Source organism: Triticum aestivum, chromosome 6D (genome assembly GCF_018294505.1).
Source record: "Triticum aestivum cultivar Chinese Spring chromosome 6D, IWGSC CS RefSeq v2.1, whole genome shotgun sequence".
NCBI classification, from domain to species: domain Eukaryota; kingdom Viridiplantae; phylum Streptophyta; class Magnoliopsida; order Poales; family Poaceae; genus Triticum; species Triticum aestivum.
The window spans coordinates 121,164,319-121,176,439 of NC_057811.1; positions in this window are offsets into that span (position 1 = coordinate 121,164,319).

Below are 12,121 nucleotides of genomic sequence, written 5' to 3' on the forward strand. Positions count from 1 at the left end.
ACTGGATCAACATTATAAAGTATAGTTTCTTCTTTAATTGGTACCGGTTCTTTAATTTCTTCTTCAATAGGTGGGTGATATTTAAACCACTTCTCTTTAGGGAGTTGAACATGAGTAGCAAATGATTCACAAAAGGAGGCTACTATCTCTGAGTCAAGTCCATATTTAGTGCTAAACTTTTGAAAAGCATCGGTATCCATAAAAGATTTAACACAATCATACTTAATTTTAATACCTGACTCTTTACCTTCACCGAGTTCCCAATATTCAGATTTGCATTTAATTATTTCCAAAAGATCCCATCGGAATTCAATAGTCTTCTTCATAAATGAACCATTACAAGAAGTATCAAGCATGGTTTGATCATTACGAGAAAGCCGAGCATAAAAATTTTGGATAATAATTTCTCTTGAGAGTTCATGATTGGGGCATGAATATAACATTGACTTAAGCCTCCCCCAAGCTAGAGCGATACTTTCACCTTCACGAGGACAAAAATTATATATATAATTCCGATCACGATGAACTAGATGCATAGGATAATTTTTTTGGTGGAACTCCAATTCCATGATCCAATATCATCGCATAGCCTATACCATGCTAATGCTTTTCCCTTCAAAGATAAAGGGAAAACCTTATCATAACTTCATCTCTAGGTAAACCTGCAAGCTTAAACAATCCACAAATTTGTTCCACATATATCAAGTGCATATCAGGATGTTCGGTTCCATCTTCTGCATAAGGATTAGCTAGTAGTTGTTCTATCATACCGAAGGAATTTCATATTCAATATTTTCAGTACGTGCAGTAGGTTGAGGGGTAGCTAATTGTGGTTTCAGATGAGGTGAAGATACCCCAAACAAACCCCTCAAAGGATTGTTTTCCATAGTAACAAGTGACGATAAATTTCAGCACACTATATAAATGTTTCCTTACCAAATTCCACTTACCAAAGGCGCTTCACTCCCCGGCAATGGCGCCAGAAAATAGCCTTGATGACCCACAAGTATAGGGATCAATTGTAGCTCTTTTTGATAAGTAAGACTGTCGAACCCAACGAGGAGCAGAAGGAAATGGCAAGTGGTTTTCAGCAAGGTAATGTCTGCAAGTGCTAAAATTGTAAGTAGCGGAGTAGTTTGATAGCAAGATAATTTGTAACGAGCAAGTAACGATAGTAGTAACAAGTATGCAGCAAGGTAGCCCAATCCTTTTGAGGCAAAGGATAGGCCAAAACGGTCTCTTATGATAAGCAAAGCGTTCTTGAGGGTACACGGGAATTTCATCTCGTCACTTTCATCATGTTGGTTTGATTTGTGTTCGCTACTTTGATAATTTGATATGTGGATGGACCGGTGCTTAGGTGCTGTTCTTACTTGAACAAACCTCCTAATTATGATTAACCCTCCCGCAAGCATCCGCAACTACGAGAAAAGTATTAAGAATAAATTCTAACCATAGCATTAAACTTTTGGATCCAATCGGTCCCTTACGGAATAGCGCATAAACTGGGGTTTAAGCTTCTGTCGCTCTCGCAACCCATCATCAAATTGCTACTCCACAATGCATTCCCTTAGGCCCAAAATATGGTGAAGTGTCATGTAGTCGACGTTCACATGACACCACTAAGGGAATCACAACATACATACAATCAAAATATCGAACACATATCAAATTCACATGATTACTTGCAACATGATTTCTCCAGTGACCTCAAGAACAAAAGTAACTACTCACAAATGATAAACATGTTCATGATCAGAGGGGTATTAAATAGCATAATGGATCTGAACATATAATCTTCCACCAAATAAACCATATAGTAATCAACTACAAAATGTAACCAACACTACTAGTCACCCACATGCACCAATCTATAGTTTCGGTAACAAGATTGAATACAAGAGATGAACTAGGGTTTGAGATGAGATGGTGTTGTTGAAGATGTTGGAGACTGCCCTCCCCAAGATGGGAGAGTTGTTGGTGATGATGATGACGATGATTTCCCTCTCCGGGAGGGAAGTTCCCCCGACGGAATTGCTCCGCCGGAGGGGAAAAGTGCTCCTGCCCAAGTTCCTCCTCGAGACGGCGGCGCTCTGTCCCGAAAGCCTTCTCCTTATTTTTTCTAGGTCAAAATGACTTATATACCAGAAGATGGGCACTAGAGGTGGGCCGAGGAGACCACAACCCACCAGGGCGCGCCTGGGCTGCCTGGCGCTCCCAGGTGGGTTGTGCCCACCTGGTGGGCCCCCTTTGGTAGTTATTTGTTCCAGTAATTCTTATAAATTCCATAAAAAATCCCCGTCAAGTTTCAGCTTGTTTGGAGTTGTGCAGAACAGGTGGCCTGACGTAGCTTTTCCAGGTCTAGATTTCCAGCTGCCGGAATTCTCCCTCTTTGTGTGTACCTTGTAAATTATGAGAGAAAAGGCTTTAGAATTACTCCAAAAAGCATTATTATGGATAAAAACATTATAAATAACAGTAAGAAAACATGATGCAAAATGGACGTATCAACTCCCCCAAGCTTAGACCTCACTTGTCCTCAAGCGAAAATCAAAATCGGAAAATATGTCCACATGCTTTGAGAGAGAGGTTTCGATAAAAACAAAATACAGACATAGAAGCATCATGTTGATTATTATAACAGCAACAAAATTAAACATAGGACTTTTATCAACGAACTTTTATCATATACTTCTCATGACTAAGTAATAGTTCATCACACAATCGAAGTATAAAGCAAAAACTCTATTAGAAACCAACAAACTATGTTCTCAGTCAACTTTGCAACTACAATTCATCATCTTTTCAGGAAGGGTCACGTATCGGAGCCTTTAGGCAAGTCCATGATAATCCCCAAGTGCAGGGAATCATCAAAGCAATTCCCAATGGTGGAAGTAATAAGTATGGAGTGTCGAACCCAAAAGGAGCTAAAGGTAAGATCAATATTCTCTCAAGCCCTATCTACCACTGAATACGACTCTACATACACCGAACGTTTGCTTCCAACTAGAAACGAGAAATAAAACTACGTTGTGGGTATGAAGAGGATGACTTTGCATGACATCGGAGAGTTAAAACATAAAAGTAGGTGCTGTTATCATAAAGTTAGAATATATTACTAAATATTATAAATAGCGAGTGTGGAATAATGATGGGTAGGTGTGCGGAATTATCCTAGGCAATTGTTAACAAGACCGGTAATCACTACTGCAATTTCATATGAGGGAGAGGCATAAGCTAACATACTTTCTCTTCCTTGATTATATGCACTTATGATTGGAACTCTAGCAAGCATCCGCAACTACTAAAGATCATTAAGGTAAAACCCAACCATAGCCTTAAAGCATCAAGTCCCCTTTATCCCATACACAACAACCCCCTTACTCGGGTTTATGCTTCTGTCACTCAAGCAACCCACTATAAGCGAATCATAAACGTATTGCAACACCCTACAGCGAGAATCCCTCATGCTTGCTCGACACGGAGGGCACAATAGGACAGCACCAAAATAAAACATACAACTCATACCAATCTAGATCATCAATCAACCCAAAGACAAAGGATATCTACTCAAAGCATCATAGGATGGCAACACATCATTGGATCATAATATGTGGCATAAAGCACCATGTTCAAGTAGGGATTACAGCGGGGTGCGGGAGAGTGGACCGCGTACAAGAGGTGAGGATGCTGATGATGATGGTGATGTTGATGAAGATGATCACCGCGGCGATGATTCCCCTCTCGATGGCACTCCAGCGCCGCCGAGAGAGAGGAGGAGAAGTCCTCCCCCTTGTGCTTCCTCCTCCATGATGTCCCCCATGGATGGGGAGAGGTTCTCCCTCTGGTCCTTGGCCTTCATGGCGATGATGGCCCCTCCGGGATCCTACTCCATGGCCTCCGGTGATGATGGCCCCCTCCAGCAGGGTGCCAGAGAGGGCCTAGATTGATTTCTCGTGGCTACAGAGGCTTGCGGCTGCGGAACTTCCGATCTAGGTTATTTTCTGGAGGTTTGGGCATTTATAGGAGAGGTTGGCGTCGAGCACAAGTCAGGGGGCCCCACGGGAAGTCCACGAGGCACAGGGGCGCGCCCTCCACCCACGTGGGGCCCACGGCCTCTCCTACGTTAACTCTTCATTCCAGTATTTTTATATTTTCCAGAAAAATTCTCCGTTGATTTTCATCGCATTCCGAGAACTTTTATTTCTGCACAAAAACAACAGCACGGTAGTTCTGCTGAAAGTAGCGTCAGCCCAGGTTAGTTCTAATCAAACCATACCAAAATCATATAAAACAATAGTAAACATGGCATGAACACTTCATAAATTATAGATACGTTGGAGACGTATCAGCATCCCCAAGCTTAATTCCTGCTCGTCCTCGAGTAGGTAAATGATAAAAGAAATAATTTATGAAGTGTGAATGCTAGCAAGTGCTTAATTTTGATCAATGATAGTTTCAATCACTTTTTCTAGCATCATTATATATCATAACAGTAGCTCAACTCATAAAACTTCTCATGATCAAGTAACAAGCTATTCACATGTTAAAGTATAGATCATAAACTTTCTTGAAACTAACAGACCATGCTCTTAGTCATCAAACAATTGCAATTCATCTTATTTCGGGAAGGGTCTACGTAAGAGCTTTGATTCAGCAAACTCCACATACTCAACTATCATTTAATCTTTCACAATTGCTAACACTCACGTGATATTTATGGGTTCAAAGTTTTAATCGGACACAGAGAAAGATAGGGGCTTATAGTTTCGCCTCCCAACCTTTTACCTCAAGGGTAATGTCAACAATAATACTTTATGAAAACCTACATCCAAGTGGATATATATATCCGGATCGCTCCAACACAAAGTGCTTGCCAAAGGAAAAGGTGTAAAAAGGAAAGGTGAAAATCACCATGACTCTTGTATAAGGGTAGAAGGAAAAAGTAAAAGATAGGCCCTTCGGAGAGGGAAGCAGAGGTTGTCATGCGCTTTTATGGTTGGATGCACAAAATGTTAATGCAAAAGAACGTCACTTTATATTGCCGCTTGTGATAAAGACCTTGATTATGCAATCCGTCGCTTTTATTTCTTCCCTATCACAAGTTTGTATAAAGCTTATTTTCTTCGCACTAATAGATCATACATATTTAAGGAGCAATTTTTATTGCATGCACCGATGACAACTTACTTGAAGGATCTTACTCAATCCATAGGTAGGTATGGTGGGCTCTCATCGCAAAACTGGGTTAAGGAATGTTTGGAAACACAAGTAGTATCTCTACTTGGTGCATGATACGTCTCCAACGTATCTATAATTTATGAAGTATTCATGCTATTATATTATCTGTTTTGGATGTTTATGGGCTTTATTAAACACTTTTATATTATTTTTGGGACTAACCTATTAACCCAGAGCCCAGTGCTAGTTTCTGTTTTTCCCTTGTTTCATTCGCAGAAAAGGAATATCAAACGGAGTCCAAACGGAATGAAACCTTCGGGAGCGTGATTTTTGGAACGAATGTGATCTAGGAGACTTGGAGTTGAAGTCAAGGAAGCTTCGAGGTGGCCACGAGGCAGGGAGGCGCGCCTGCTCCCCCTGGGCGCGCCCCCCGCCCTCGTGGGCCCCTCGTGGCTCCCCTGACCGACTTCTTTCGCCTATATATATCAGCATACCCTAAAAACATCGGAGAGCAGAATAGATCGGGAGTTCCGCCGCCGCAAGCCTCTGTAGCCACCAAAAATCAATCGGGACCCTATTCTGGCACCCTGCCGGAGGGGGAATCCCTCACCGATGGCCATCTTCATCATCACGGTGCTCTCCATGACGAGGAGGGAGTAGTTCACCCTCGGGGCTGAGGGTATATATGTACCAGTAGCTATGTGTTTGATCTCTCTCTCTCTCTCTCTCTCTCTCTCTCGTGTTCTTGAGGTGATACGATCTTGATGTATCGCGAGCTTTGCTATTATAGTTGGATCTTATGATGTTTCTCCCCCTCTACTCTCTTGTAATGGATTGAGTTTTCCCTTCGAAGTTATCTTATCGGATTGAGTCTTTAAGGATTTGAGAACACTTGATGTATGTCTTGCATGTGCATATCTGTGGTGATAATGGGATATCACGTGATCTACTTGATGTATGTTTTGGTGATCAATTTGCGAGTTCCGTGACCACGTGAACTTATGCATAGGGGTTGGCACACGTTTTCGTCTTGACTCTCCGGTAGAAATTTTGGGGCACTCTTTGAAGTACGTTGTGTTGGTTGAATAGATGAATCTGAGATTGTGTGATGCATATCGTATAATCATACCCACGGATACTTGAGGTGACATTGGAGTATCTAGGTGACATAAGGGTTTTTGTTGATTTGTGTCTTAAGGTGTTATTCTAGTACGAACTCTATGATAGATCGAATGGACAGAATAGCTTCATGTTATTTTACTACGTACTCTTGAATAGATCGATCAGAAAGGATAACTTTGAGGTGGTTTCGTACCCTACCATAATCTCTTCGTTTGTTCTCTGCTATTAGCGACTTTGGAGTGACTCTTTGTTGCATGTTGAGGGATAGTTATATGATCCAGTTATGTTATTATTGTTGAGAGAACTTGCACTAGTGAAAGTATGAACCCTAGGCCTTGTTTCCTAGAATTGCAATACCGTTTGTGCTCACTTTTATCATTAGTTACCTTGCTATTTTTATATTTTCAGATTACAAAAACCTATATCTACCATCCATATTGCACTTGTATCACCATCTCTTCGCCGAACTAGTGCACCTATACAATTTACCATTGTATTGGGTGTGTTGGGGACACAAGAGACTCTTTGTTATTTGGTTGCAGGGTTGTTTGAGAGAGACCATCTTCATCCTATGCCTCCCACGGATTGATAAACCTTAGGTCATCCACTTGAGGGAAACTTGCTACTATCCTACAAACCTCTGCACTTGGAGGCCCAACAACGTCTACAAGAAGAAGGTTGCATAGTAGAGATCAGTGCAAAGAATTTGGCTAGCATGAGAGGGAAAGGCAAGCTGAACATGTTGGATGATCCAAGACAATATAATGTTTCGGATATAGGAAACATAACCCATTAAGTTGCCTTCCTTGTCCAACATCAACTTTTTAGCATGTCATATTTTAATGAGTGCTCACAATTGCAAAAGATGTCCAAGATAGTATATTTATATGTGAAATCTCTCTTCCTTCAATATTGTTTCATGAATTGTTCACATGACACCACTAAGGGAATCACAACACACATACTATCAAAATATCGAACACATATCAAATTCACAAGATTACTTGCAACATGATTTCTCCCGTGACCTCAAGAACAAAAGTAACTACTCACAAATGATAAACATGTTCAAGATCAGAGGGTTATTAAATATCATAATGGATCTGAATATATAATCTTCCACCCAATAAACCATATAGTAATCAACTACAAGATGTAATCAACACTACTAGTCACCCACAGGCACCAATCTATAGTTTCGGAAACAAGATTGAATACAAGAGATGAACTAGGGTTTGAGATGAGATGGTGCTCTTGAAGATATTGATGGAGATTGCCCTCCCCAAGATGGGAGAGTTGTTGGTGATGATGATGACGATGATTACCCTCTCCGGGAGGGAAGTTCCCCCGGCGGAATCGCTCCGCCGGAGGGCAAAAGTGCTCCTGCCCAAGTTTTGCCTCGAGACGGCGGCGCTCCATCCCGAAATCCTTCTCCGTATTTTTTCTAGGTCACAATGACTTATATACCAGAAGATGGGCACTGGAGGTGGGCCGAGGAGACCACAACCCACCAGGGCGCGCCTGGGCTGCCTGGCGCGTCCAGGTGGGTTGTGCCCACCTGGTGGCCCCCCTCTGGTAGTTATTTGTTCTAGTAATTCTTATATATTCCATAAAAAATCCCCGTCAAGTTTCAGCTTGTTTGGAGTTGTGCAGAATAGGTGGCCTGGCGTAGCTTTTTCGGGTCCAAATTTCCAGCTGCCGGAATTCTCCCTCTTTGTGTGTACCTTGTAAGTTATGAGAGAAAAGGCATTAGAATTACTCAAAAAGCATTATTATGGATAAAAACATTATAAATAACAGTAAGAAAACATGATGCAAAATGGACGTATCAATGTGCATTACCGAGAGGGCCCAGAGATACCTCTTCGATACTCGGAGTGACAAATCCTAATCTCGATCTATGCCACCCAACAAACACCTTCGGAGACACCTGTAGAGCATCTTTATAATCACCCAGTTACGTTGTGACGTTTGATAGCAGGTGTTCCTCCAATATTCGGGAGTTGTATAATCTCATAGTCAAAGGAATATGTATAAGTCATGAATAAAGCAATAGCAATAAAACTTAACGATCATATGCGAAGCTAACGGATGGGTCTTGTCCATCACATCATTCTTCTAATGATGTGGTCCCGTTCATCAAATGACAACACATGTCTATGGTCAGGAAACTTAACTATATTTGATTAACGAGCTAGTCAAGTAGAGGCATACTAGGGACACTTTGTTTTGTCTATGTATTCACACATGTATCAAGTTTCCGGTTAATACAATTCTAGCATGAATAATAAACATTTATCATGATGTAAGGAAATATAAATAACAACTTTATTATTGCCCCTAGGGCATATTTCCTTCTCCGAAAACATGTGGTATGACTTCACTGGAACTTCAATGCTTTAAACACTTTAGTTCACACCAAAAGTTAAATTTTTGGTCATGAAAATTGTATGAATGTTGAGTGTATGTCAAGAATCTACAACATCAGGACAAAACGTTTTAGAAAACCATGACTACTATGACGAAAGGTTAAAAAATCACAACTGTTGGGGTTAACGGGATCAAAGAATGAAACTAGTGTATGAAACATAGTGTGCTAACAATTATTAGGACGTAATCAATGTAAGAACTTGGTTTATTCATTTACCATGAAATAAGAGTGAGAAAGTTTCCAACATAGATTTTTATACATACTTTTCGCTAACAAAAAACTGGTTACGCCTTTGTTCTCTTTGTTCAGAACCATACGCCAATTACATATGTATGTTTAAAAAGAAAGTGGTTATCCTCTTTTTCGCAAACTCAAAAAAAGTGGTTATCCTCTTTTCCGTAAACATAGCTTGCAATTTTATCTCGCTTATACATGAGCATATATGTGTTGAAAATACACGGTGTAACTTCACCGAGACTTCAATGCTCTAAACACTTTAGTTTACACCAAAAGTTATATCTTTCATCATGGAAATTGTGCAAATGTTGAGTGTATATTAGGAACCTACAACATCGGGACAAAGCGTTATAGAAATGCACAACAATTAGGATGAAAGTCGAAAAAACAATTCTTGGGGCTGATGGGTACTTCCCAACTAAATCGCATGAATTGAGATCAACTGATAGCGAATCTGACCTCTAGGCTCCACCAATCAATGCACAAAGTGTCGTAGCTAGGATCCTGGGTTTTGTTTGCGCGGGAGGCTGTGTCACAAAGCTAGCCACCGCAGAGCGAAAGTGATAACCATGAATATCGTTGTTGTTCCTATTGTTTTCCCTTTGCTTTGTATTTGTTGGGGAACGTAGCATGCAATTTCAAAATTTTCCTACGATCACGCAAGATCTATCTAGGAGATGTATAGCAACGATAGGGGGAGAAGGTATCCACGTACCCTCGTAGACCAAAAGCGGAAGCGTTAGCGTAACGCGGTTGATGTAGTCAAACGCCTTCGCGATCCAACCGATCAAGTACCGAATGTACGACACCTCCAAGTTCAGCACACATTTAGCTCGATGACGTCCCTCGAACTCTTGATCCAGCAAAGTGTCAAGGGAGAGTTTCATCAGCACGACGGCATGGTGATGGTGATGGTGATGTGATCCGCGCAGGGCTTCGCCTATGCACTACTACGCTATGACCGGAGGATAAACTGTGGAGGGGGACACCGCACACGGCTAAAAACAGTTGACGTGCTATGGGGTCCCCCTGCCCCCGTATATAAGGAGGAGGGGAGGAGGCCGCCGGCCTAGAGGGGGCGCGCCATGGGGGGAAACCAAATAGGACTCCAAGTCCTATTCGGCCCCCCTTACCTTTCTTACGGAGGGGGAAAGGGGAAGGGAGAGGGAAGAGGAGAAGGAAAGGGGGGCGCGCCCCCTCCCCTAGTCCAATCCGGACTCCCCATGGGAGGGGGGCGCGGCCACCCCTTGTGGGCTGCCTCCCCTCTCCCCTATGGCCCATGTAGGCCCATTACTTTCCCCGGGGGGTTCCGGTAACCCCTCGGTACTCCGAAAAATAACCGAACCACTCCGAAACCATTCCGGTGTGCGAATACCATCTTCCAATATATCAATTTTTACCTCTTGACCATTTCGAGACTCCTCGTCATGTCCGTGATCTCATCCGGGACTCCAAACAATCTTCGGTCACCAAAAGACATAACTCATAATACAAATCATCATCGAACATTAAGCGTGCGGACCCTACGGGTTCGAGAACTATGTAGACATGACCGAGACACATCTCCGATCAATAACCAACAGCGGAACTTGGATGCTCATATTGGTTCCTACATATTCTACGAAGATCTTTATCGGTCAAACCGCAATAACAACATACGTCATTCCCTTTGTCATCGGTATGTTACTTGCCCGAGATTCTATCGTCGGTATCCTCGTACCTAGTTCAATCTCATTACCGGCAAGTCTCCTTACTCGTTCCGTAATGCATCATCCCGTAACTAACTCATTAGTCACATTTCTTGCAAGGCTTATCATGATGTGCATTACCGAGAGGGCCCAGAGATACCTCTCAGAAATTCGGAGTGACAAATCCTAAGATCGATCTATGCCAACCCAACAAACACCTTCGGAGACACTTGTAGAGCATCTTCATAATCACCCAGTTACGTTGTGACGTTCGATAGCACACAAGGTGTTCCTCCGGTATTCGGGAGTTGCATAATCTCATAGTCAAAGGAATATTTATAAGTCATGAAGAAAGCAATAGCAATAAAACTTAACGATCATTATGCTAAGCTAACGGATGGTTCTTGTCCATCACATCATTCTCCTAATGATGTGATCCCGTTCATCAAATGACAACACATGTCTATGGTTAGGAAACTTAACCATCTTTGATTAACGAGCTAGTCAAGTAGAGGCATACTAGGGACACTTTGTTTTGTCTATGTATTCACACATGCATCAAGTTTCCGGTTAATACAATTCTAGCATGAATAATAAACATTTGTCATGATATAAGCAAATATAAATAACAACTTTATTATTGCCTCTAGGGCATATTTCCTTCAGTCTCCCACTTGCACTAGAGTCAATAATCTAGATTACATTGTAATGATTCTAACACCCATTGAGTCTTGGTGCTGATCACGTTTTGCTCATGGAAGAGGCTTAGTCAACGGGTCTGCAACATTCAGATCTGTATGTATTTTGCAAATCTCTATGTCTCCCTCCTTGACTTGATCGCGGATGGAGTTGAAGCGTCTCTTGATGTGTTTGGTTCTCTTGTGAAATCTAGATTCCTTCGCTAAGGCAATTGCTCCAGTATTGTCACAAAAGATTTTCATTGGATCCGATGCACTAAGTATTACACCTAGATCGGATATGTACTCTGCTTCACACGTAGATCCTGCCACAACACTCTACTTGGAACTGCACCAACTGACAACTCCACCATTCAATAATACGTATCCGGTTTGCGACTTAGAGTCATCCAGATCAGTATCAAAGCTATTATCGATGTAACCATTTACGACAAGCTCTTTGTCACCTCCATAAATGAGAAACATATCCTTAATCCTTTTCCGGTATTTCAGGATGTTCTTGACCGCTGTCCAGTGATCCACTCCTGGATTACTTTGGTACCTCCCTGCTAAACTTATAGCAAGGCACACATCAGTTCTGGTACACAACATTGCATACATGATAGAACCTATGGCTGAGGCATAGGGAATGACTTTCATTTTCTCTCTATCTTCTGCAGTGGTCGGACATTGAGTCTGACTCAACTTCACACCTTGTAACACAGGCAAGAACCCTTTCTTTGACTGATCCATGTTGAACTTCTTCAAAACTTTATCAAGGTATG